A 24,927-nucleotide genomic window follows, 5' to 3' on the forward strand; every position below is an offset into this window, starting at 1 on the left:
ACAATGTTCATACTATTAATTAATAGGAGCAGGTCTGGTTTGTTTTCAGCCACTGTTTACGGGTGATTTTGAAGATGCTGATGTTGTCACATAGCCTGGCCACGCCAAACCCCTAGGGGCGTCTAGATTTCTAGGCTAGTTGTCACACAGTCCGATATGAGCATGGCTGAACAATAGAAGGTGAATTTCGATTTTGCCACCGTGACATATCCTAAAGAAAGTGGTCAAAAATTGCTCAATTAAACATATACACAACACGGCTGAAACTAGGTTCATCTCAAATTTCCTCCAACATTCAATATGGTAGACGTTTCTGAAACTATTCCAAATATTTTATCATTAACATTTATCCACCCTTACCCCCACCTGCTCTACAGTATCTCACCCCCACTCCTCTCCCCACCCTACAGTGTCTTATCTCCCCATCCCCCCTCACTTTCCTTTAACCCCCCCCCCCACTCACCTACCCCCACTACCCCCCACTCCACAGTGCCCCCCCCCTCACCTACCCCCACTACCCCCCCCCCACTCCACAGTGCCCCCCCAGTCACCTCCCCCCACTCAACAGTGCCCTCCACTCACTTTCCTCCACTACCCTGGCCTTGCCCCCCACCCAACAGTGCTCCCCCTCAATTGCCCCCACTCACCTCACTCCTACTTCTAACCCCTTGCCCCCGCCCTAACTCTACATCTACTGTACATACAGTGCCTCCCCATGCCCCCGCTCATCTCTTTTATCTCCTTACGTCTTATGTCTCCTTACATTTCCTTACGTCTATAAAGAGATAAGACAGAATTGGGACTTAAATTATGTCATATTAATGGTCATTATGGCCTTTTGTAAGGCTCTCACAATACATTGTATGGGGTATCATGCATTGTCTGAATTAGCAGAGTGCCTTGAGTATTGAAATGGTTGGGGTTTGTGTCCTTGATGTTTTCCCATGGTTTACAGTACGTAGGGAGTAAAGAAAGCCTACAGTTTAGGCGACATTTGTTATTATTATTTCTGGTTTAATGAAGTGCTGTGACCTCTGAGTATGTCAGACAGATTTAGTAATGATCTTAAATGAAGGCCTAATGCCAAGCAGTGATGCCAAGCAGAAACTTTGGAAGGAAAAAGGCCCAATACTTCCAACAGATGACCTGCATGTATTGGCTATTATTTTGAAGACCTTTGCTGGTTGCACAATTCAAATTTTAACGCTCTTACAAACGCATACAAAACAATTGTATGGGCATATTATACATTTTCTGAATCAGCAGACTCCAAAGAGTATTGAGGTTGTCCAATTTTGTGTCCTTGGTGTTCTTTCACGCCACAGAGATAAACGAAAGCAGACAGTTTAGCCAAGAGTTGTTGGAAAATGTTAGCTATGTCTGATTTAATGAAGTGCTGTGACCTCTGTGTATGTCAGACAGATTCACCAATGATCTTAAATGAAAGCCTGAAAGGTCCCCTTTCCAGTAATACCAGGCACCATGGTATAGAGTATTGGCAATACCCCACGAAATGAGCCTGAACTAGACATGCATCCGAATTCAAACATGGAATTTAATAGAGGGGGGTAGTCACTTCAAGAGCCGAAAAAAGTGGTTTTGCTACCACCCCGTGACTGCTATCAGGCTTTTGCTAGTAGTGGGGGGATATACCTTACCAAAAAAATTTGTTAGCATTCCCCCCCCCAGATGCCACCGATGGCCAAAATTTGGGGCCTTGGCTCAAGGCCTAAACAGCGCTCTCCAGTAAGTATTGATTTATTTATATTAGGTGATACACAAAGGTACAAAAAGTATATCTGAAGCTTTTATACTATCAATGCTTATTGATATTTCGTAGGATTTTGTTTTATGACTTTAAAAGTGTATGTTAACCCTAGTTGATTTCAAAACGAGACAGTTCATTCATTCAAAGACATGGAGAACTACATTGGCTATTGTAGTATTTCCTAAATGCTGTTAAAATATGATGCCATCCGATACATGGAGGAAGTGCAGTTGAATAAAAAATATCTACATTGTGCCCATTTTAACAGCCTTGTTTACGTTAGCTTGCTAGCCAGCTACTAGCAAACCAGTTGACTGAAGCAAACTTGTGTAAAGTTAAACGTAGGTCTAAGTGTTCAAATACTCTTGTGAAACGGCTATATTGGTCTGAATTTGGCTCGTGGTACACTTTTACACGGATTGGTGATGCTCTCAACAGGTTTGGCACCAACTGTGTTTTTAACGGTACAAATCCTAAAGCGGTGGCATCATTTCTCCTCACGTTAACGAAATCCAGGCTAATTATTTATTAGCAATTAATGGATGGCCATGAACTGCGCCCTCGTCCCATATGTCCATCATTGGTGAATGAATGAAGTAGCTGGGCTCATAGTTTGATACAGATGTCCGTGGTTGGGCTACAAATATCTGAATTTGTCCTTAATCGTGTGCAACAGTAAACAGGTGGAATTACCTCTGGGTCGGACAGGGCTAGCCAGCTGTAATCCACCCTGCTACGGTGATGCCCGCCTGCCTCCCGGCTTTTACGACCAAGAGTAAGTAGGACATTGTACATCTTATAATATTCAACATCATTACTGTCACGGGATAGAGATGTGAAAGAGCGTTGTCCATTCCATATGCAATGCAATGTCTGATTGTCATCTTACGAAATTTAAATGAAAGCTCTGTTAAAGTTTAGCTCTGTTACTTTTTCAGATCGGAGCGCTGATGTGATGTTTCCCCGTCGACTGATGAGGGAAGGAAGAGAAGGCAGCCACGACACGCGATTGTTCAACATGACAGTGAGACAAAAATAACGTCAAGATAAATAAAAAAATCATGATGAGTGAAGTTCTTCGTCAGGTTGTGTTTTTTTCGGGTTCTTATTTAAACGGTGTCTAGGCCAGGTCTGTGTTATCTGTAGAATTAAATCTAAATGCTGTTTGAAACGGTTAACTGCTTTAATGTTCGTTTATTGGGATTATAGCATAATAAGAAAGTAACTTTATGAGCACGGATCCAAAATGGTCCCGGCCCGGAACATCTATGAGTCCGAAATGGGTCCGTAACTGATAAAAAGTAGTGGAACCGTGACGGATGCAATAAATGGACACGGAATGAGTCCGCATCGGATGTCGCGCCTCCGAACCGGGCTCACTGCGGAGGTACGCTTCTGCACGCGGATCCGTTGCGGGTGACAAACGGGTCCCTTTTGAGTCCGCACCACGCCTCCGCGTCGGATGATAGGCGGCGTGCAAGTGGACGCCGATACGGCCCCGTTTACCGGATCCGTTCCGGAGGATGACCTCCGGATGGTGGACTCCGGGGCGGATCCATTACGGTGTACTTTTGCTGTGTGGGCTGCTACGATATAGTATATTTATAAAATAGGCTATAAAATAGGCCTAATGATAAAAAAGCAGCCTGAACTAAAATAAAAAAAAATAATTAAAAAAATAGAGACGCACGCACACACTTTCTACATGGTTCGATTTTTGTTTTCATTGCATTGTGGTGGTAGGCACACAAGTTTGATAAAATATAAAAAATAATAGGCTAATAAAATAGGCAGACTACACTAAACGTCTGCCCAGTTACACGAAAGGTCTGCATGGGTTGAACGTAACGTCCTTAGGTCTTCTACGAAAGATCCGCAGGTACTGCACGAAACGCCCCATGCCTTCTACGAATGGTCCAACGTTTTGTTCGAATGGTCCCCTCTCAGCAATTCATTAGACGAATCGTCTCGAATTCGTTTCAATGAGCATCATAGTTGCAGTACCTTTTTTGACCATTTCCTGCACAGTGTCCCTTTAAGTCAAAAGTCTGTTCTGTGCAGCAACAGTTGGCCTTGGTGCATTTGGAAAATACACAGCACTCGTGGAGAGATAGAAATACAGGGCTGATTCAGGTCTGCTACTATCTGAAATTAAACATCACACACAAGAAGGGCTCGCCCTCTTAGCAAGGCCTATATAAGGCTATTTTAACCACTGTTTGTGCACCTAAAATACAATTTCAATTACATTTATTTAAAAAACTTTTTTTCTCAATCCTGAAAGTATTAGCCTACATCAGTGTTTTTCAACACTGTGGTCGGGACCCCATATGCTCTAGATCTGAAAAAAGAATACCAATAAATACCACTAAATAGGCCCTACCACTATAATATAAAGTAATTAACTAAACCACTGCCCTACTGTACATTGTAATAAGCAGTGAGCTGGCCAATGACTGCAATGGACAGGATATATTACACCCAGAATTTGAATCAAATGTTAGGTGTATATCATTATTTTATAATTTCAGAATGATGATATTCTCCTAATAAAAGTTAGTGATAACAATCATATAACCTCCATATACAGTACAGTATACAGTACATCTCATGGGGCTTCCACCCTAGCTTCCATCTGCTCACACTGTTGCCCTCTGGTAGGCTACACAGGTCATTACCAGCCAATAACTTAACCCAATAGACTAAAAGACTAAAAGCTTCTTCCCCAAAGCTGTCACAATTCTCAACACATAATTATACTTGCAATAAGGACTCTGTTCATCTATCAAGGACTGTGTGCACCTTGTAGGGGGGCTAATATTATCTCATCATACGGTGTATGACAACAATAAAAGGCTTTCTATTTCTATTTTTCCATTTTCTTGTCCTTAGCCTGAGAATTCCTTCTTGTTGTCAAATGCATGGGAGGGGTGTGAGAGGATAAGAAAGGCGAAAACTAACGAATACGTTTGGATGCAGTCAGCACGGCTATGGAAGCATTTTGTTACGTTACTAAGGGCGTTCGTGATGGCGTAATTTTGACGAAGTTGAAAATTTGCTAGGCAGCGAGCATGCTCAGTGTGTCTGCGTGAAGCATCATGGTTAGAATTTGCCGTTCACGACGCAGTTGAAGGGAGTGACCTCTGCGCGGCAGTCGTGTCACATGGCGTTGAACCATCGCGGGAACAAAAGTTTTGTCAAGCAGCTACGCAGTAGCAGAAACCTACTGCGCTGGGCAGAAGACCTCCTCCATGATGTGAGGAATCTGCCGTGATTGGTGTTCATAGCTCATGTGATTCATGTGTGTGTAGTTGAACGTGCTTCATTTTCTACATGCTGAAATGCATTTCATGCACAAATGCAGCATACTCAGAGTGGTATCATCCATATGTATGGTCGCACAACCCACTTACAACAGTAAAAAAGAGAAACAAACCACCCTGTCGTCAGATGCTCCATCTTCGCCACGTTAGGTGTGTATGCCCTTGGTTACAAATCCAGTACTATTCCGTGGGCCGCCTGTCCGACGGTTAGAGTAGTGGTTGCGCGCTTGACTTCCAATCGTGAGGTCCCCGGTTCGAAACTGCATTGAAACACAGGTAGTCTTTACTTGCTGATGGTTAATGTGGAAACAGAGCCGTTGCGAGAGACTTATCTTGTCTTCAATGTATGAAAGTGCACGAAACAGAGTGGCCTTTATGGTTGGCGCGCCATGGTAAAGCTACATATTGAACACCTGGGTTCAATCCTCGCAGGATGGGTTGGCGCTGTTAAGTAATTTTAAAACGGTCCTATCTGAATGACGACTTTGGTCCCAAAACACACAATGAATAGCCTAAAGTGAGTACTAATTAACTGAATTATTACATGGAAGTGAAGCCAAATCATCACAAATTTAACTAAGACTTGTACCACGATTCACTGAGTGGTATCCTGTATCTCTACCTCAAGACCACCCGATTTCTCTCCGAAACGCAGAGATTGTCTCGGATTTCACAAGTATGTGCCGACGATGGTAAGCACGTCATGGAATTAGCGCCATGATGACTTAATTCCACGAGAGGGCGCCCTGGTACACCCGCTGTCAAAAAAGGTAGATCCACCCAAAGACCTATAGATCCACCTTCTTTGCCGCTGTTGAAATCTCGTCGTCCTGATGTGTCCAGCTTGGTTGCGACGCAGTTATCCCCTCCTTTTTATGACCAAGCAAATCACATTTTGATCAAATCTTTTGCTGCGTGGTTGCAAACGAGCCTAATAATAATCACTCGCACGAGTAGCCTACCAACATTTTCATTTATGCATATTCAATTACTTATTTTTTTATCACAAAACTGCCGTTTGCATTAACTGAAACGTTTCCTCTGGTTGCTTACAATTTTCACAATGTCTGTTTGCTTCAAGCCCGAGTCCGACCCAAGTCCGACAGATATTCTATTTTTTTTGTCCGAGTCCGGCCCGGTCCGTCGGGTTCCGACCCGGCCCGTCGGGCTTCGGTCGGGTTGCCATGCTCTGATGCACGCACACACACACACACACACACACACACATACACAGCAACACAGACAGAAAGACAGACATACACGCACGCACGCATGCACGCATGCACGCACACACACAGAAGTGTGTAAAATTGGGGCCCTTTCAGATTACTTTGGGCCCGGCCAAAGCTGTCAGCAGCCCTGCGCACACAGACACACACACACACACACACACGCACATACACACGCACTGAGAGACAGACACGCGCACACACACACACACACACACACACACACACCCGTCCCTCTGGGATCCCACAGTCCCCACCTTCCCCCACCCCCTCTCTCTATCAGGTAGTGATGTCTTAAAGAAATAAGAGAAATCTATTATTTTATGATAACTTTCTGATGATTTTTTGCGCCAGCCAGATATTTCAGTATGTTGTTATTTTGACCTTCCTGTACGATAGGGGCAACAATCAAAATCTACTGTATAAAGCGGCAGTTAAATATTGTGCACTTTTTGTATTTCTGGACTACACACTTTAACTTGCATTTATTTGAAATGAAATCCACTGAGCCAGCTCTGCACACCATTTTGATTTTGTAAGCAAATAATAAAATAAATACTCTAGCTAGAAGCCTTCCTGCAGCCCTGTGTGTTATTTACTATCACCTCTCTCTGTTACAAGCTGACAGACCAGAATTGTCCATTGACCATTCAATTGTCAAATATCTATGTAACAGGGTTAGCACAGAAGATTGAAAGGGAGCAGTCTGGCTATGTAACTCTGTCTACCGTACTGTAAGATCGGATATAAGGGATCAATCGGGTATCTTTCATTCTAAAGCCGGTTGAGACAAATATGAATTATCCAAATAACGGACAGCCGCACACAAAAGATGGGACAGTACCACTCTATTACAGACAATTCAGAAAAGGGGCTAGATATTCAAAAAGGGCACTTGTCCTTTAACATAAAAATAATATGATATATCACATTTGGTGAGGAACGCTAAGGTGATTTGCAGCTGATAAACTGATGGCAAGTTATACCGGTGGTAAGTATATCATAATGACCTAAAAAAAACCTCCAAAGGGACAGGAGTGGAATGGTAATAAAACGTGTCTTCTGCACTGCTGTTCTTGTTTTCTTCTTCATCCTTTTGCAACACATTGTTTGCTTGCATTGCATGCAGTGTAGGTTGAAATAGTGAAACCTCAAACTGAATGATAAAAGATACAGTAATGCTGACAGCCAATTTCAGCCAACCCTTTGTTGTTATATTGAAACCTGCTGCATGTGCACACACACACACACACACACACACACACACACACACACACACACACACACACACACACACACACACACACACACACACACACACACACACACACACACAAACACAAACACAAAGGCACAGGAAAGGGAAGTCAGGTGCTTCCAGAAAATTCACAAAACAAAGGGAAAAATTGACAACGCAGTTTTTGGGCATTGACAGACTATTTGTGTGTATGCATGACTATGACTATGCTGCACCCCTTAGCTCAGGCCTGGTGTGGGCAACATAAGTCTTTTACTGTTCCAGGCGTCTGTCAGAGCCCCTGAGTAATGTGCAGACACACAAAGGCAGCAGCAGCGTCTGGGTATCCTCTGTGTTGTCAAGGCCTTTGTCATGTCTGGCACCAATGAGGTCTAGCTGCTTCAGGTCGGGGGCGGAGGATATATGTAGGCTCCATTTTTAATTGCAAACGTGGAATTGAGTTGTTGATATTATGAATTTCTTGTGAAAAACTTCGGCCATATTTTAAAGCTGATTTCAGAGGCATGTTTTCAATATAAATGTACCTATTGGTAAGAAAGCATGAATAACATGAGGTGGCATTTTATTGCCACTAGAGTGTGCCAAAACTCTATTTACCTGTAAAGCTTCATGGTACAGTACAGTACTGCATTGGTTCTCGTTCAGCTTCATTTCAGCTTCATGGTTCCGGTGTTTTGTTTTTTTATTATTAGTATAGTAGGCCTATGTGTTTTATAGGCCTAATTATTTCGTAGTGTCTTCCAGTACATGTTAGTGAGTTGCTTAGTTGTTAATGAAGATGAACTATCAGATTAAATTAGAATAAATAAATGCACAAATAAATAAATTCATTAATAAAACTGTGTGTGTGTGTGTGAGAGAGAGAGAGATGGGGTAAGAGCTGGGAAATGACATATCCGTGTGTGTGTGTGTGTGTGTGTGTGTGTGTGTGTGTGTGTGTGTGTGTGAGAGAGAGAGAGAGAGAGAGAGCTGGGAAATGACCTCGGCTGTACTCGAACCCTGGTTCTCCAAGTACTGTTACTGTGTATGGTGCGGCTGCTCTACGTGGTGCACCACAGCACCCACCGTTTACAGGGTATTGGTTATTGTCCCTGAAGCAATGTGGGGTTATGTGCCTTGCTCAAAAGCAACCCAGACCCATAGAGCACAGGAGGGAGTGGAAGGGTGGGATTCGAACCTGCAACCCTCTGATCTGAGAGGCCCATCTCCTTAACCATTTGGCTATGGCTGCCTAACCCCTAGCCAGGTAGGATAATTCAAGGAGGGAGAAGGGATAGGCGGTGGGGTGAGGCAACATGACATAGAGGGATAAGTAGTGGTGTCAACATCAATTCAGCAATGCATTGCAATGCAGGGCAGGACAATTCAATAATCGATTCAGCAAATGCCGTAATGCAGCAAATGCAGCAATATGACATAGCTCAGGCCTCTGGTGTGGGCAACAGAATGTCTCTTAGTGTTCCAGGCGTCTGTCAGAGCCACTGAGTAATGTGAACACATGCAGAGCCAAAGGCACAAGGAGCCAAACCTGCAGACACACAAAGGCAGCAGCAGCGTCTGGGTATGCTCTGGGGTGTTGAGGCCTTTGTAATGCCTGCCACCATTCAGGTCTAGCTCAGTGGTTCCAATCTTTATTTTGGCATGGGACCCCATTTTGACATCCCAGGGGTGCATTTCTCAAAAGAGAAGTTGTTAGCCTGTTAGCAACTTCAGTAGTTGTCAATGGGAAAATGCATTGAAACCAACAAAGTAGCTAATGTAGTAAGCAACTTTGGTTTTGAGAAATACACCCCAGGTTTCTGGGGACCCCATACACATTTTCACTACAGAAAGAAGAACATGACTGAGCTGCGTAAGGTCTAGGGCCTTGGTCTCCAAACTAAGGCCCGCAGGCCAAATCCGGCCCGGGCATGGCAAACATTTGGCCCGCCATGAGGTCAGAACAAATGAAAACATAAATATGATTGATTTTTGATCACTAAAACTTCATATCTCATATCTCTCCAAAGCATTCACAGAGAGTTAGATCTTATGCTAACAGTCTCATAACAGACATTGACAAGAAGGGAAGACAGAAAAGCGAAATGTGTTCTTTGTCTAGACATCTAACTTGTTTCTCATTGGGTTGGGGCATTGGTTTGGCCCACAGCCTCTCTTGCGCGACATAATTTGGCCCTTGGAGAAAAATAATTGGAGACCACAAGACTAGGGCATTACCTATAGATATTTATGACAGTCTAAGATTGTAAATGGTGTTTCAAAGACAATATTGAGTAGCTATGTTTTATTAATTAATGTTTATCAGTATACTTTCTTCACAGCCTTTCAGACATTTCAGGCGAGCCCAAATGAAAAACACTGGTCTAGCTGCTTCAGGTCGGGGGCTGGGGATATATGTAGGTTACATTTTGAATTGCAAACGTGGAAGTGAGTTGTTGAATAAGAGAAATGTAGGTAACACTTTATATTAAGTACCCCTTTTTGAGCATTAGTTAACCCTTAGTTAAGCCTTATTTTAACATTAGTTAACCCTTAGTGAAGCACAAGTTAGTCATTATGTAAGTGTTATTTCTTATTTCTTAATCATTAACTACTACCGTTAGTAAATGGTTTGTGTGTACTGATGTAACTGTTCGCTAAGTAAAGTTAAGCCTTAGTTAAGCCTTATTTTTAACATTAGTTAACCGTTACTGAATCACGAGTTAGTCATTATGTAAGTATTATTTCTCATTTCTTAATCATTAACTTCTACCGTTAGTAAATGGTTTGTGTGTGCTGATGTAACTGTTCGCTAAGCAAAGTTAAGCCTTAGTTAAGCCTTATTTTAACATTAGTCAACCCTTAGTGAATCACGAGTTAGTCATTATGCATTTCTTGGTAATGATTCGTTTATGGTGATTGAACTTTCTGATAAGCATTAGTAAACCATCATTAAAATGTCAGATAACCCACCTTTATTTATGAAAAAAACATGATCTCTTTGTTGCCTCCTACCACCTAACCATTACCAAGTACTATTAGGCATGTATGGCAACGGTTTGTAAACTCTTGCTTTAGCATTAGTGAAATCTTAATTAACCCTTCTGTAATGGTTAGTGTGTGATGACTGGTAACATGGCAAACAGTAAGTTGAGGCTCATGTGACTGCCCCTCATGGATGTTTCTGGACATTAACAAATGACTTGATAAGCATTGCTTATGCATTATCAAGGATTTATAACCCATTACTTAAGTACATCTGGGGAACTGATCTAAAGTGAAAACCTTCCCATGCTTTACAACACATTAACAAATGACTTGTTAAGCATTGCTTATGCATTATCAAGGATTTACAACCCATTACTTAAGTATATCTGGGGAACTGATCTAAAGTGAAAGCCTGTTATGGCTTCACAACACATTAACAAATGATTTGATAAGCATTGCTTATGCATTATCAAGGATTTATAACCCATTACTTAAGTATATCTGGGGAACTGATCTAAAGTGAAAGCCTGTTATGGCTTCACAACACATTAACAAATGATTTGATAAGCATTGCTTATGCATTATCAAGGATTTATAACCCATTACTTAAGTATATCTGGGGAACTGATCTAAAGTGAAAACCTGTTAAGGCTTTACAACACATTAACAAATGACTTGATAAGCATTGCTTATGCATTATCAAGAATTTTCAACTCATTACTCACTCATATCTGGGAAACGTTTAAAGTGAAAACCTGTCCATGCTTTCCAAAACATCAACAAATGACTTGATAAGCATTGCTTATGCATTATCAAGGATTTATAACCCATTACTTGAGTATATCTGGGGAACTGATCTAAGGTGAAAACCTGTTAAGGCTTCACAACACATTAACAAATGACTTGATAAGCATTGCTTGTGCATTATCAAGGATTTATAACCCATTACTTAAGTATATCTGGGGAACTGATCTAAAGTGAAAACCTGTTAAGGCTTTACAACACATTAACAAATGACTTGATAAGCATTGCTTATGCATTATCAAGAATTTTCAACTCATTACTCACTCATATCTGGGAAACGTTTAAAGTGAAAACCTGTCCATGCTTTCCAAAACATCAACAAATGACTTGATAAGCATTGCTTATGCATTATCAAGGATTTATAACCCATTACTTAAGTATATCTGGGGAACTGATCTAAAGTGAAAACCTGTTAAGGCTTCACAACACATTAACAAATGACTTGATAAGCATTGCTTGTGCATTATCAGGGATTTATAACCCATTACTTAAGTATATCTGGGGAACTGATCTAAAGTGAGAACCTGATAAGGCTTTACAACGCATTAACACATGACTTGATAAGCATTGCTTATGCATGATCAAGGACTTACAACTCATTACTAACGCATATCTGGGGAACTTTTAAAGTGAAAATCTTTCCATGCTTTCCAAAACATCAACAAATGACTTGTTGAGCATTGCTTATGCATGGGAGGCAACATCTGAGAGATCTTACTATTCTCATCAAAACATTTACAAACCACTTACACAATACAGTTGCTTGAAAAGAGAAAAAACTTTTCTTCACCAAGGCACTCCAAAAAGTATAGCTAAAATGTCTTTATTATTATGACATGTCCATTAAGGACTTTTAAAATTGCCCACGCGTAGCGGCAGTTGAGCCTTCTTCAGGGCATAGTGATACTGACTTACACAATACATTTGAGATGTGAGCTGATGTCCTTCATGGTAACGGTAACACAAGACAGACAACTTCAATATCTTTAACTATTTAATTTTTAAAAGATAACAATTATCAGCTTAAACAATAACACAATGAAGAAAGAGAGATGAGGACTAGCAAAATTAAGAGATTAGATGAGGGGAGAGCTTGTGGAGAGGAGAGGGAGGCAAGAGAAGAGATAAAGTGCATTCATGTGGTCTTATCTAGTAGATATTATCTAGTTGTGAAGTGGTATTTACAAGTGCGTTGCGTTCATGTGCTATTTTGTTGTTGTTTACAACTTAAAGATGGTGGACCAGAGTGAGACTCTGGCCATTTTTTTTGTTAATAAAACGATAATAGACTGTTGTTCATCAGCTACAGCAAGCAAATGAATTAGGAAGTCAAAAGGTAAAAATGCTGAATATTTTCTGACAGTCATTTACCATGACTATCTGAACATACTGAATGCCGGTTTTTGAGTATTTCAACTTAGCGGTTGCCATGGTGAGAGTAGAGCCAGCTGTTGTGTACGTCATCAGCTCGTAAAGTCGTTAATCAAAATTTTCTACAAGGGCCGGTGGCGTTCATGTGTGCTTCGGATGTCAGTGTTTGGTATTTACGTAATTACCACATGAACGCACAATTAGGAACTGTACTGCATTTAAAAGATATTTTCTACTGGGCAGCAGCAGTGAGCCCGTAGGCTACTTTTGAGCTCAGCCACTTTGCACTGTAGTTCAGGTTCTCCCCAAAATATTTTTTATAATAAAAATATAGCTATTGAGGGTCTGTAATAGTGATCTAAAGTGAAAGCTGTAGAAACTGCATGATGACTTCTGTTCAGCTATGAAAATACTCCGGGTGTCGGCGGGCGTTATGGGAGAGAGGTGGCCGGACGTTCACGGCCTCTATGGGAGCTAAAGGGTTAAAGGAACTTTTCTGACGATGATGGTCCTTTTTTTAAGGGTAAACTGCCTTCATGATGCTACCAGTGAGGAAACAAATAAAAAAGCACAGTTTAAACATTAATTTTGTTATTTGTAGGCTACTGCCAAAAGGTAGATTAAGCTTACACTAAGCGCAAAACATTCCCCTCCATTTGAGCCATTGCAAGCACAGAGCAAAATAGCAGAAATCGCTAGTTAGCCTGCTAGTTAACAAAATGTGCTAAGCAATATTGTTCTCTACAACTAATAGAGTACTCAAAACCCACTTGCATAGAGACATACAACTGCTTAGGTGGACAAGTAATGTTAACCCTCAGAATTCACTCTGACACAATTTGTAAACAACAGCACCATAACTGAAAGTCCAACCCAAGTTTTTTTTTTTTTGAAAACTAGACATCTCAACCATAATTTTGATACCTCATATGTGTGGGTATCTGCTGTACAACTAACAGTGACATTGTTTTTTTTTATTTTTATTTTTTTAAACGTTTTTAATATAGGCTAGGCCTATATATATATTTTATTTTATTTTACCTTGACCAGAATACTGTTGAAATGACACAACGTTGAAATCGCGGTAAAATACAGCTCAGTCATACTCATTACTCTCTGTCAAACCAACCGAAAATGGCCAGCAGGAAACACAATTAACTTTGTAACTCTTTTTCACTAGTTTTAGACATCTCTGATCTCTTAATTACAGGGGTAATATCAAAGATTCTCTAGTCTAATTAGCATCGTCTCTGATGATTCAAATATTCCAGGAAGTGGTTAATCGACCGGATGTTGTTTTGTGATCAGTGATGCGTTTCCAGGGGACGTTCTTTGAGGGGACATGTCGGTGCCCAACGGGTTCTGCCTGCCTGATCCGTTCCCTTTGCACACTGCACATGCGCAGTATGACGTATACGGAAGAGAAATTGCCTGATTTGTTCCGTTAATTTTTTACTTTCTCGTTTTAAGTGTTTATTTTGCAGGAGGAAGTTTGCGTTTTAAACTGTCTGTTTTATAATAATATATAACCGTTACAGAAACGCTAATAAGGTCACCAACTGGTCAGCTAACCAACTGACTATTCAGAGCACAATATTCTATTAATTACAACGACACACGCGTTTGATGTAAAACAACGATATCAAGTAAATATATAATTTAAATATATAACATATCTCTTTGTGTTAATGTTCTGGTGGCTGCAAAATAAACATTTAAAACGTGAAAGTCATAAAGGAACGGATCAGGCAGGCGGAACGCGTTGGGCACCTACAGGACACATTAAACTTTGAGGAAGCAGTGTCTTGTTCAGTGTTCACGGTTTATATTGCTGAAGGACAATTACAAGTCTAAACGGAGAAGAGTCGTCATTTCAAGGTGTTTTCGCGGACGTATTGGCATGTGGATGTTGACAGTGTCGGAAGTATTAATCAAAGTTGACACGAGAAGTTGGAGCGAATGCGAGAAGAGTATGCGATGAGCTGCCTGCCTGCTGCTGCCTACTGCCTACTCCTGCTGCTGCCGCTGCTGCTGTTGCATCCAAGTAAGTTTGGCTGCTAAAATGTTTTGATATTCACTGAACAGACATGCAATTGCCTGCATAGTCCTTTCTTATTTGAAAGATGAATCCCTGTCGCTTGCAAGATACACAATCTCATGCCCATCGTGCATAGCTAATTCATTGCATTGGGGAGAGGTGGACTTTCCTGGTGAACCAGTAGCCCAGCCCCCTGGGCGTCAACACATAGCTTCTGGTTCACCAGGAAAGAGAGTAGCATCCAACTGCAGTTTGCAGAAGTGGGCAGGTCTGGATCTCTGAGATCCCGCCCCTCCCATTTTGGATCTCGCCCCTCCTATTTCTCCTATTATGGTAGTCTGTACAGTCCCACGCCATCCCGACGTCACCCTATTTGAGAATTTGCGCCAAATGTCTTCTCCGGCGAATGCATAGTAGCCTACACTGTATTCTATGCACACAGTTTGTATCGTGTCTCGTCGTTTGGAGTGCTAAATAAGTAAGGGATAACGGCCGACGAGGTGACCGGTTATACGAAATTAATGGCGAGGCGGCGGCTTTGAACTTTGGCGACGCGCTCAGCGCGGAGAGAAAGTTGCCTCCGCCAAGCCATTCATTTCGTATAACCGGTCGACCTCGAAGGCCGTTATCCCGCTTATCTGCCGTTATGGTAGGGTACTTTTTTAAATCTATTATTGTCGGTAAAGTTGTAGGAACCTGTTCTATCAAGATAGAATATTGCTGTGCTGGCGTCCAACTTGACGCGCGTTTGGTAGCCGACGTTGTGATTATTTAATGTTCCTTTGGCCCTATAGGCCTACTACGTTGGAATGGAAGTTTAAAAACAAAAACTTGCGAAGCATTTCTATGCTGAATCGACATATGTCGCATCACGCGTCTATTTCCCCCTGCTGATCATCACAGGCTAGCCACCTGTCAACTTCGTGCGTAAAAGAGAGAGAGAGAGAAAGAGAGAGATATTCCCCACGCTAGGGTAATTTTTAATTACTTTCCCCTTTCACACGTGTTCCTTCCCCACAAGAGGAGAGTAGCCCAATTTAGAAAAGGAATGTTTTCGGATCAATAACAAAGGGAAGGCAGCGGGAAATAGCCTACATTTTAAAAACCATGGGAGTGGAGCAGATGACGAGGTGACTCGTTTCGATACAATTGATGGCGAGGCAGATGCTTAGAATTTCGGTACAGGGTATTTTTGTCATCTATTGCTAGGCCTATCTGTAAATTTGTAACCTATGAATTATGCCAACTGCAGAATAATGTAGGCTATGCGCACGTAGGCTAATCGGGCGTGCCTCTATCATATGCATGTAGGCTAGTAGAACTTTCAGGGCGACAGACTTGACAACCAAATGCATGAGTGTTTATTTCCATTTACATAGAATAATTTGTCCTTGACCTTACTTTCTCTTTCATAGTAAAGGAGAAGGGATTGATCCAATATGAAACGGTCTCTGCAACTGCTTTAGGTTCCATTGATTTAATGATAATGGTATGCGCTGTTAGACGGTTAAAAACAAAAGGTTAATGCTAAATGTGTCATGTGTCAGGGTGTCAGTTTGGAAGCGGGGCAGATGCGCGAAGGATACCAAAGGCTACTGCAATGGCCTGCTCAGAGTCCAGTCCCCAATCCTAAAGAGATTGTGGCGACAGCATCCAGGCTTTGGGACTTTGAAGAATGTGCTCATGCTTTCGTTTTCAATGATGGGTACCTATGTTTAATTTCGAGCGGATCACACATGGAATAATTCGCCACTGCACAGGCGTTTTACTGCACTTTTCTTGTACCCATCTTTCGATTTTTAGAAACTGGCACCACATATCTGGTCTTCAAACTAAGATACTAAGAAGATACACTTAAAAAATATTCAAATTAGACCCATGCGTTAACAAATAGGCCTACTACATGTAGCTGTCCTTATATTAATTTCCCCAGGCTCGCGTGCTGTTCATCACGAGTTTCAATCAAAGCTCCCAGCTCGTGTTTCCTACACTCACCAAACCATTAGGCCTATACATTAGTGGAGTAGAGAGAATGGATCTACGATTTTATTTGTGAAAACTCTGCGTCTTTGCTCTGCACGGTGCAGTGACTTCCAGAGCTATTTTTCTTCCCGTGTAGAAGTTTAGCTGAATGACAAGGGGGAGGCAGTCGATGTGCTCAGGGGGGAGGAGGGAGATGTGCTCAGGGGGAGGAGGGAGATGTGATCCTGACCTGCCCCCCGCCCTGCACACTGCAGTTGAACATACTTGAGGAAAGAGGTGGACGCCGGATGTAAACAAACTGAGAGGGGGGGTCACGTTGAGTAGCATTGCAGATGTAGGCAAAGAGATTGGCACATTACTAACGGTGTTGGACTACCATAAATGTAAGTTAGTTTCTTTTCTGAGGTCTTTGTAGTGAGTCATGTTGTTTTTTGTATGTTTAGATGAGGTAAGCTTAAGCCTACTGACTTCTGAAATGACTGCATGAATGATTTGTCCCAAGCTTTCTTACGGCTACTGACCTCAGAAATAATTCATGGCGTTGTGAACCTGCTGATGTATTTATTTATTTATTGAACAGTGTTGGGTAGCCAGCCACCCATGCATGTTGACACAGCCAGCAGCGGGCACCCATGGCACATGGGGATGGACCCAGGAGTGGAGGATGACCCAATAGGGTGAGTTAGTGAGCTAATGTCATAAACATGTAATTGTTTTAGCTGTATGGGAAATAATTAAATGTTTGTTTACATTGTACAGATGAACGTTCAGCCCACTCACTGTTGACACCAGTGACACAGTATTGACCAGATCTCCTGGAAGTGCCCCCTGATGCAGACCCAGTGTAAGTATGCATGCTGGCACTGTTTCGTTTATTTAGGCTATGTAGGGCTTGACACAGTATTTGCTTTTAGTGATATATAATAAATATTTTGTCTGATATTAAATCTCATCTAAATCTCATCATGTTTTTGAACAGTGTTGGGTAGCCACCCATGCACGTTGACACAGCCAGCACCGAGCACCCAGGGGGATGGAACCAGGAATGGAGGATGGTCCAATAGGGTGAGTTGCTGAGACAATGTCAGAAACATGTAGACTATACCCTACCCTCATATGTAAACCTTCGCTAGTCTGTTTCTCCCTTAATATTGGTGTCAGATTCGCACAAATGCAGTTCTGGGGTGCTACCTTGCTACTAATCAGGCACAGCAAGTATGATTTGAAATCTGTGTCGGTCAGTGTTCATTTTGAGAGGACTTTTTAATTTAGTTTTAGTCTCTTGACGAAAATGCAATTTTAGTTTTAGTCACAATTTAGTCATCTAAATCATTTTTGTCTTAGTCTAGTTTTAGCTGACTAAAATTCATAAAATTTTTGTCGACGAAATCTAAAATAATTTTAGTCAACCAAAATATTACATTCATTTCCTCTTGTCTACACTTCTCTATAAAATTGTCAAACTAAAATACAATTTGGGGAAATCAATGATTAAAATTACATATTGTAATCATGAAATATTGTCAAAAACTGCCAGAGTGTCTTATAAGCCAGTGCGTCCAATGTGTAAAAAAAATCATGGCCACGACACTCATAAAGCTCTGTCGATATTTTACGACTTCGGGGAAAAACGGGACTGCACGTTATGAAAAAATACTTGTGGGTATACCAGTAATCAAGAGCGTCGCGGGTAGCCTACAGGCACCTGTTGGAAGACGTGTCTCTCTCTCTCTCTCTCTCTCTCTCTCTCTCTCTCTCTCTCTCCCTCGTGCGCGTATTGCAAGCTGTTGCATATTATTTGCTTGATGCGAAGTTGTGATGGCATACGCGCTCTCGTTGACATGGTTGTGTCCATGTTGCATGCATTCGCAAGATGTTATTGGAAAAACGCATATGAAAGCGTGGAAAGGCCGTTTACTTCCTATTTCAGTGTCCTTGACTGAAACAAGTCACAAAACTCCACACTTCCGAATCCTTTGCTATCAGCACTAAAGTGATTCTTATCAGAAGGCTTGTACCAACGCATAACGACCCTTAAATTACAAATATTAGCGAACATTGAAAAAAGATCAGACAACGACCGTCGGGTAGCAGGTTCATGAAAGCGACTGGGACTGGAGAAAAAAAAGGCATCGTTAGAGAAAGATGTTTGCTACTTTAGGACAGACAGCACCACCACTATTTCATGACTGCATAAACTTCTTCGTCATGGATAAATGGGCAACAATATTTTTGTCCAGCCAGGATTGCCCTGAAAAGTAGGCTACTGCTGTTATAAAAAGGTCACGGGCGTGCAGCACCGACGCTGCCTGTCACTGTGCCTGCGTGTTTGTGTGTGTGAGGGAGGGGAGGGAGACGCGGAGCAGATGGGTCGCGACTTGCGAAAGATCAGGAAATTATTTTTCAATGTTTCAGTGACATATTAACAAAAATGCTTCCTATTGGTTTTCGTCTCCGATGGTATTGTAGTCACATTTTTATTTTTTTGACGAAAATATAAATCAATATCGTTATATTTTTCGTACAAACGCATGCTGTTTTTTTCGTTATCGTTTTATTGTCGTCAGGGGAAAAACAATCGTTAACGATAATTATGGCGAAAATATTTCGTCACGAAATTAACACTGGTGTCGGTCGGGTCCCAAAGTGTCTGATTTCACGTGAAATGACCCTATGGCATGTTTATATAGTAGGTTTAAATAAGACGAGATATACTCCAATGTCATGCGCCTTTCTGTTCCAAACCCTTTGGAAGGGACTGTGTATGGAAAAAGTCGATAACGGTCTGAGTTCCTGCTTCTTAGTGCATATTGCTTTCTACATGACTTGTGTCCAATAATATTGCCCATAATTGAAAACTGTGCTTTTTTTGTTTGTTTCCTCACAGGTAGCATCATGAAGGCAGTTTACCCCTGAAACTTTTTACAAAGGACCATCATCGTCAGAGAAGTTCCTTTAACCCTTTATCTCCCATAGCGGCCGTGAACGCCCGGCCACCTCTCTCCCATAACGCCCGCCGACACCCGGAGTATTTTCATAGCTGAACAGAAGTCATCATGCAGTTTCTACAGCTTTCACTTTAGATCAGTATTACAGACTCTCAATATATTTTTATTATAAAAACTATTTTGGGAAATCCTGAACTACAGTGCAAAGTGGCTGAGCTCAAAAGTACGGGCTAAAATATCTTTTAAATTGTTCATGTGGTAATTACATAAATACCAAACACTGACATCCGAAGCACACATGAACGCCACCGGCCCTTGTAGAAAATTTTGATTAATGAATGCACTATATCTCTTCTCTTGCCTCCCTCTCTTCTCCACAAGCTCTCCCCTCATCTAATCTCTTCATTTTGCTAGTCCTCATCTCTCTTTCTTCATTGTGTTACTGTTTAAGCTGATAACTGTTACTTTTAAAAATTAAATAGTTAAAGATATTGAAGTTGTCTGTCTTGTGTTACCTTTACCATGAAGCACATCATCTCGCATCTCAAATGTATTGTGTAAGTGGTTTGTAAATATTTTTGATGAGAATAGTAAGATCTCTCAGATGTTGCCTCCCATGCATAAGCAATGCTCAACAAGTCATTTCTTGATGTTTTGGAAAGCATGGAAAGATTTTCACTTTAAAAGTTCCCCAGATATGCGTTAGTAATGAGTTGTAAGTCCTTGATAATGCATAAGCAATGCTTATCAAGTCATTTGTTAATGCGTTGTAAAGCCTTAACAGGTTTTCACTTTAGATCAGTTCCCCAGATATGCGTTAGTAATGGGGTTTAAATCCTTGATAATGCATAAGCAATGCTTATCAAGTCATTTGTTAATGCGTTGTAAAGCCTTATCAGGTTCTCACTTTAGATCAGTTCCCCAGATATACTTAAGTAATGGGTTATAAATCCTCGATAATGCATAAGCAATGCTTATCAAGTCATTTGTTAATGTGTTGTGAAGCCTTAACAGGTTTTCACTTTAGATCAGTTCCCCAGATATACTTAAGTAATGGGAATATAAATCCTTGATAATGCATAAGCAATGCTTATCAAGTCATTTGTTGATGTTTTGGAAAGCATGGAAAGGTTTTCACTTTAAAAGTTTGCCAGATATGAGTTGGTTTTGAGTTGAAAATTCTTGATAATGCATAAGCAATGCTTATCAAGTCATTTGTTAATTCGTTGTAAAGCCTGAACAGGTTTTCACTTTAGATCAGTTCCCCAGATATACTCAAGTAATGGGTTATAAATCCTTGATAATGCATAAGCAATGCTTATCAAGTCATTTTTTAATGTGTTGTAAAGCCTTAACAGGTTTTCACTTTAGATCAGTTCCCCAGGTATACTTAAATAATGGGTTATAAATCCTTGATAATGCATAAGCAATGCTTATCAAGTCATTTGTTGATGTTTTGGAAAGCATGGAAAGGTTTTCACTTTAAACGTTTCCCAGATATGAGTGAGTAATGAGTTGAACATTCTTGATAATGCATAAGCAATGCTTATCAAGTCATTTGTTAATGTGTTGTAAAGCCTTAACAGGTTTTCACTTTAGATCAGTTCCCCAGATATACTTAAGTAATGGGTTATAAATCCTTGGTAATGCATAAGCAATGCTTATCAAATCATTTGTTAATGTGTTGTGAAGCCATAACAGGCTTTCACTTTAGATCAGTTCCACAGATATACTTAAGTAATGGGTTGTAAATCCTTGATAATGCATAAGCAATGCTTAACAAGTCATTTGTTAATGTGTTGTAAAGCATGGGAAGGTTTTCACTTTAGATCAGTTCCCCAGATATACTTAAGTAATGGGTTATAAATCCTTGATAATGCATAAGCAATGCTTATCAAGTAATTTGTTAATGTCCAGAAACATCCATGAGGGGCAGTCACATGAGCCTCAACTTACTGTTTGCCATGTTACCAGTCATCACACACTAACCATTACAAAAGGGTTAATTAAGATTTCACTAATGCTATAGCAAGAGTTTACAAACCGTTGCCATACATGCCTAATAGTACTTGGTAATGGTTAGGTGGTAGGAGGCAACAAAGAGATCATGTTTTTTTCATAAATAAAGGTGGGTTATCTGACATTTTAATGATGGTTTACTAATGCTTATCAGAAAGTTCAATCACCATAAACGAATCATTACCAAGAAATGCATAATGACTAACTCGTGATTCACTAAGGGTTGACTAATGTTAAAATAAGGCTTAACTTTGCTTAGCGAACAGTTACATCAGCACACACAAACCATTTACTAACGGTAGAAGTTAATGATTAAGAAATGAGAAATAATACTTACATAATGTCTAACTCGTGATTCAGTAAGGGTTAACTAATGTTAAAAATAAGGCTTAACTAAGGCTTAAAGTGGTAGTTCGCTATTTTAGACATTAAGCCCTGTTTGTGTGACTTATGGGGTGAAGTAGAGATGTTCTCATCACAATTTTGACATTTGGTGTTGAACGGAGCATTTGGGTATCCAAGACTGCAGCCCCCCCACCTTTACATTGACTCCAATAGAGCACTCAAGCAATCGATTATAAAATGGCATTAAACTTTTGTTTGAGAAGACATGGAACTCACCGTGTGGTCAGTGGTAAACAGCGATACATTGACTCGAAAATTGCAGCGAAATATGCCTTCTAACTGTTGTTAAGCATTTGGCGGACCTATTTTTCCCCAGACGCCGTTGAATAGCAGTAGACATCCAGCCAGTAGGTAGCGATAGTGTGTTGTTTATGTAGACATCAAGGAGCGAGGTAGAACGGCTATCTTTGAGCGGGACTGGCTACAAAAACTACAGCTTGCATACAAACCATAGATAGTAACGTAAACAAACGCACCCCCATTTCCGGTCGCGCGGAGTAATACTAGTCAAACCAATACAATCAATGAAGACGGACAATAATGAATATATCTTCTCTGGAAGCGTATTTCGCGGTGTTTTTCGAGCCAACGTATCGCTGCCCACCTCTGACCACTCGGTGAGTTTCATGTCTCTGCAAACAAAAGTTTAATGCCATTTTATGATCGATTGCTTGAGTGCTTCATTGGAGTCAATGTAAAGGTGGGGGGGCTGCAGTCTTGAATACCCAAATGCTCCGTTCAGCACCAAATGTCAAAATTGTGATGAGAACATCTCTACTTCACCCCAGAAGTCACACAAACAAGGCTTAATGTCTAAAATAGCGAACTACCACTTTAACTTTGCTTAGCGAACAGTTACATCAGTACACACAAACCATTTACTAACGTTAGTAGTTAATGATTAAGAAATAAGAAATAATACTTACATAATGACTAACTTGTGCTTCACTATGGGTTAACTAATGTTAAAATAAGGCTTAACTAAGGGTTAACTAATGCTCAAAAAGGGGTACTTATTATAAAGTGTTACCGAAATGTATTATGAATTTCTTGTGAAAAACCTGTGAATTAACTTGTGTAGATTCTGCCATATTTTCTAGCTGATTTGAGAGGTATGTTTTCTATATTGGTAAGTAAGCATAAATAATATGACATTGGCATTTTATTGCCACTAGAGGGTGCCAAAACCCTATGCACCTAAAAAGCACCATGGTATAGCACAGTATAGCACATTGGTTCTTGTTCTGCTTTAATTTCACTCAAATGATTCCAGTGTTTTTTAAAATTATGTGTTTTCTAGTTATTTCCTAGTGTCTTCCAGTACATGTTAGTGAAATGCTAAGCTGTTAATGTTAATTTAATTAATTGATTCATAATAAATAAATACAACTCTGTGTGTGAGAGAGAGATAGAGAGAGAAAGTATGCATCCGTTTCTGTCTTACAGAAGGAGAGAGAGAGAGAGAGAGAGAGAGAGAGAGAGAGAGAGAGAGAGAGAGAGAGAGTAAGGGCTGGGTTATGACCTTGGCCGTATTCGAACCCGGGTTCCCCATGTACTCCATCAGCACTTTGTGGTCCCAGTCCAGCTCTGCCCCCAACCCGCTGCGCTGGCTACTACCTCATATTAGTGAAAGCCCACCTTGGAAACATTTGACATTGTCATTGTCATTGGAACACAGCACTCCACAGCACACAGTGCTCACTGTTCACACTGAAATTGCATTTATGTCTCACCCGTGCAAGGGGGCAGCCCCCAGAGGCGACACAAGGGAGGAGTGCGGCAGGTTCAGGGCACCTCAGGATGGGGGATAGCACTGGTTAATTACTCCCCCCACCAACCTGGCGTGTTGGGAGTCCGCAACCGGCAACCTTTGGTCTACAAGTCTGATGGCCTTACCACTTACCCATGACTGCCCAGGTAGGATAATGCAGGGCGAAGGGGGGAGGGAGGGATAGACAGGGGGGGTGAGATGGCAAGACATACAGTAGGGGGATAAGTGACGGCTGTTTTGACAGGCCAGGATTAGTGGCCATTTACACGGTGACAGTGTTTGGCAGTGACCAGGAAAGGCTCACAGGGATTGTTATGACAAGGTCGGCCGCGCGCACGCCGCACGCCGCACGCCGCACGCCGCATGCCACACGCTTTGTGTGTGTGTGTGTGTGTGTGTGTGTGTGTGTGTGTGTGTGTGTGTGTGCACACTTTGTAACGGGCCGTCAACTTAACTGCCATATCAGAGGATACACAGCTGCCTATGAGGGTTATTCATCTGCTGGAGAAGCTGTACCTGTGTGTGTGTGTGTGTGTGTGTGTGTGTGTGTGTGTGTGTGTGTGTGTGTGTGTGTGTGTGTGTGTGTGTGTGTGCAAGCGTGCGTGCGTGCGTGCGTGTGTGTGTGTGTTTAAAAACATGTTTTTTTACTAATGCCCCCAATGGCAACTAAGCGCCACCACCTCTCAGCTGTATCCTTCTCAACGCCCCCCTAGGGTTCCCCATTGCCCTCCTTGAGAGACTAGATGGATGCCTCTGGATTAGACGGCGGCTTCCTGGGGTCACGGTGGTGGCTGCAAGTCATTATGAATTACCCCATTACATATTGCATATCTGCCAGGAGGACGAGGGAATGGCTGAGTGTGTGTGCACTACACGTGTGTGTACACTTCTTCGCCAGCAGAGGAGGCTGTTGAGATAGACTTGTGCATCCTGCCTTATCGATGGACTGAGGAATTCTCACACATGCACGTACCCACACACACAGACACACTCACACACGCATGCACACACACACACACATGCACACACACGCACGCACACAC

The 24,927-nt window shown here is 41.5% G+C and overlaps 2 long non-coding RNA genes across 2 annotated transcripts; both read left to right on the plus strand.

The window, feature by feature from the left end:
- The first annotated feature begins 1,732 nt into the window (after positions 1–1,732).
- On the plus strand, positions 1,733–2,799 carry LOC134450170 (uncharacterized). Its single transcript, XR_010035027.1, has 3 exons — positions 1,733–1,746; positions 2,445–2,543; positions 2,707–2,799. It is a non-coding gene; the product is annotated as an uncharacterized LOC134450170 (long non-coding RNA).
- A 14,525-nt stretch (positions 2,800–17,324) lies between these two features.
- Positions 17,325–19,819, plus strand: LOC134450171 (uncharacterized). Its single transcript, XR_010035028.1, has 4 exons — positions 17,325–17,418; positions 17,501–17,585; positions 17,721–17,806; positions 19,629–19,819. It is a non-coding gene; the product is annotated as an uncharacterized LOC134450171 (long non-coding RNA).
- Positions 19,820–24,927: the final 5,108 nt, after the last annotated feature.

Source organism: Engraulis encrasicolus, chromosome 6, assembly GCF_034702125.1.
Source record: "Engraulis encrasicolus isolate BLACKSEA-1 chromosome 6, IST_EnEncr_1.0, whole genome shotgun sequence".
NCBI classification, from domain to species: Eukaryota; Metazoa; Chordata; class Actinopteri; order Clupeiformes; family Engraulidae; genus Engraulis; species Engraulis encrasicolus.